General features: G+C 44.5%; 1 long non-coding RNA gene across 1 annotated transcript; it reads right to left on the bottom strand.

Moving 5' to 3' along the window:
• Nucleotides 1-417: 417 nt before the first annotated feature.
• LOC144336617 (uncharacterized) lies at nucleotides 418-3,101 on the bottom strand. The gene is made up of 2 exons (XR_013408586.1): nucleotides 2,668-3,101; nucleotides 418-553 (listed from the first exon to the last, which is right to left on the bottom strand). It is a non-coding gene; the product is annotated as an uncharacterized LOC144336617 (long non-coding RNA).
• Nucleotides 3,102-3,571: the final 470 nt, after the last annotated feature.

Raw genomic sequence — 3,571 nt, forward strand, 5'->3', positions numbered from 1 at the left:
AAAAAAAAAGACCAAATGTGGTCAGCCTGCCGGGAGCTAGTGGGACCAGCACTCCTTGAATGTGGCCTCCCTCACCCAAGATACAAGAGTCAACTTTTGGCTGAATCACAGTTTGGCATGTAGAGGGAAGCTCCGCATCAGAAATATACAGTCTTGTGGCCGGGCGCGGTGGCTCAGGCCTATAATCCCAGCACTTTGGGAGGCCGAGGCAGGCAAATCACCTGAGGTCAGGAGTTCAAGACCAGCCTGGCCAACGTGGTGAAACCCCGTTTCTACTGAAAATACAAAAATTAGCCAGGTATGCGCCTGTAATCCCGGCTACTCGGGAGGCTGAGGCAGTAGAATCGCTGGAACCTGGGAGGCAGAGGTTGCAGTAAGCCAAGATCATACCGCTGCACTCCAGCCTGGGCAACAGAGTGAGACTCCGTCTCAAGGAAAAAAAAAAAAAAAGAAGAAGAAAAAAAGAAAAGAAAAAAGAAATATACAGTCTTTTACTTAGTGCCCACACAAACTTCTACCATATTTTTTTCTTTTATTTATTTATTTATTTATTCTAGGGACAGAGCCTTGCACTGTCACCAGGGCTGGAGTGTAGTAGCGTGATCTTGGCTCACTGCAACCTCCACCTCCTGGTTCAAGCGACTCTCCTGCCTCAGCCTCCCAAATGACTGGGATTACAGGCACTCGCCACCACGCCAGGCTAATTTTTTGTATTTTTAGTAGAGATGAGATTTCACTATGTTTCCGAGGCTGGTCTCGAACTCCTGACCTCGTGATCCGCCTGCCTCAGTCTCCCAAAGTGCTGGAATTACAGGCATGAGCCACTGTGCCTGGCCCCATACTTTTTTTTCTTAGAGACAGAGTCTTCCTCTATCAACCACGCTGGAGTACAGTGGTGCAATCAAAGCTCACTGCAGCCTCAAAATCTCAAGTTGAAGTGATCCTCCTGCCTCAGCCTCCCAAGTAGCTGGAACTGCAGGTTTGCACCACCATCCCCAACTAATTTTTAATTGTTTGTAGAAATGGGGTCTCACTATGCTACCCAGTCTAGTTCCAAACTCCTGAGATCAAGTGATCATCCTGCCTTGGCCTCCCAAAGTGCTGGGATTACAGGCCTGAGCCACTGCACCCAGCAAACTTTCACTATATTGATCTAAAAATAAAAAAGATGTAACAGGGAGAGAGACTCTGTCTCAAAAAAAAAAAAAAAAAGAGTCAATATACAAAATACAATTGTATTTCTACAAAACGGCAACAATTAGAAAATGAAATGTAAAGTTTTTTAATTTTAAAAATTATACCACTACAGGATCTCTGTACGGTCTTTGTAACTTTTCTGTAAATCTAAAACTATACTAAAATTAAGTCTCTCTTTAAAAACTTCTACCATTTTACAATGGCATCAGAAAATATCAGATGCCCATGAATAACTAATAAAAGATTATTATTATTTTAGGGTCTCACTCTATCGCCCAGGCTGGAATACAGCGGCATGATCTTGGCTCACTGCAGCCTCTACTTCCTCGGCTCCAGCAATCCTCAGCCTCCTGAGAAGCTGGGATTATGGTCATGCATCACCACACCCAGCTAATTTTTTGGCATTTTTTGTACAAATGGGTTTTTGTCATGTTGCTCAGACTGGTCTGGAACTTCTGCGCTCAAGTGATCTGCCTGTCTTAGCCTCCCAAAGTGTGAAATTACAGGTGCGAGCCACCACACCTGGCCAAAGATTATTGAGAGAAATTCAATACCTGAATAAATGAGGAAATTGGCAAGAATTTTTTTCTTCAGTCTCTGTGCTACTAAAGAATTTCTTTTTTTTTTTAAAGAATTTCTTGGCTGGGCACAGTGGCTCATGCTTGTAATCCCAGCACACTTTGGGAGGCCAAGGCGGGCAGATCACAAAATCAGGAGATCGAGACCATCCTGGCTAACACGGTGAAACCCCGTCTCTACTAAAAATACAAAAATTAGGGTGTGGTGGCACGCACCTGTAGTCCCAGCTACTTGGAGGCTGACGCAGGAGAATCGCTTGAACCCAGGAGGCGGAGGTTGCAGTGAGCTGAGATTGTGCCACTGCACTCCATCCTGGGTGACAGAGTGAGATTCCATCTCAAAAAAAAAAAAAAGAAAGAAAAAAGAATTTCTTAAACAGAGCTGAGTGCAGTGGCTCACATCTGTAATCCCAGAGCTTTAGGAGGCCAAGGCGGCAGATCACCTGCAGTCAGGAGTTTGAGATCAGGCTAGCCAGCATGGCAAAACCCCATCTCTACTACAAATACAAAAATTAGCCGGGTGTGGTGGTGCATGCCTATAACCTCAGCTACTTGGGAGGCTGAGACAGGAGAACTGCTTGAACCCAGGAGACAGAGGTTGCAGTGAGCCAAAATCATGCCATTGCACTCCAGCCCGGGAGACAGAGTAAGACTCTGTCAAAAAAAAAAAAAAAAGAATTTCTTAAATAGGATATTAAAAAAAGAGATTATGGGCCGGGCATGGTGGTTCATGCCTGTAATCCCTGCACTTTGGGAGGCCAAGGCAGTGGATCATGAAGTCGGGAGATTGAGACCATCCTGGCTAACACGGTGAAACCCCATCTCTAATAAAAATACAAAAAATTAGCCAGGTGTGGTGGCAGGCACCTCTAGTCCCAGCTACTCAGGAGGCTGAGGCAGGAGAATGGTGTGAACCATGGAGGTGGAGCTTGCAGTGAGCCGAAATCGTGCCACTGTACTCCAGCCTGGGCGACAGATCAAGACTCTGTCTTAAAAAAAATAAAAGAGAGAGAGAGAGATTATATGAGCAACACAGAAGTTAAAAACTCGAGGGGCATGGTAGCTCTTATCTGTACCCAGCACTTTGGGAGGCCAAGGTAGATCACTTGATGCCAGGAATTCAAGATCAGCCTGGACAACATAGCAAGACCCCAACTCTACCCCCCAAAAAAGAAAAACTAAAACCTTTAGTTCATCAAAACATATCATACCAAGTGAGATGTCAAGCCCTATAGCAGGAGAAGATATTTTCAGTACATATAACCAACAAATGACCCATATCCAGAACATATAAAGAACACTTACAAATAAATGAGAAAAAAAAATCCAGCTCATAGTCAAATAGGCCAAGACTCATAGTACCTTTCAAAAGAGGATTTCCAGATGGCCAATTAACATCTGAAGAGGTTCAACCTCTTTAGTGACAAGAGAAATGAAAATTGAAACCATAGTGATACCACTACAAAGTCACCCTCACCCTGCAGGCAAAAATTTAAAAAGCTACCTGATAATGATTTGGCTGTGTCCCCATTCAAATTTCATCTTGAATTGTAGCTCCCACAATTCCCATGTGTTGTGGGAGGGACCAAGTGGAAGGTAATTGATCATGGAGGAGGGTCTTTCCTGTGCTGTTTTCAGGAGAGTGAATAAGTCTCATGAGATCTGATGGTTTTATAAGAGGGGGTTCCCCTGCACGAACTCTCTTTGCCTGCTGCCATCCATGTAAAACATGACTTGCTCTTCCTTGCCTTCCACCATGATTTTGAGACCACCCCAGCCAGGTGGAACGAGTCCAT

This window comes from Macaca mulatta, chromosome 1 (assembly GCF_049350105.2).
Source record: "Macaca mulatta isolate MMU2019108-1 chromosome 1, T2T-MMU8v2.0, whole genome shotgun sequence".
NCBI lineage: Eukaryota > Metazoa > Chordata > Mammalia > Primates > Cercopithecidae > Macaca > Macaca mulatta.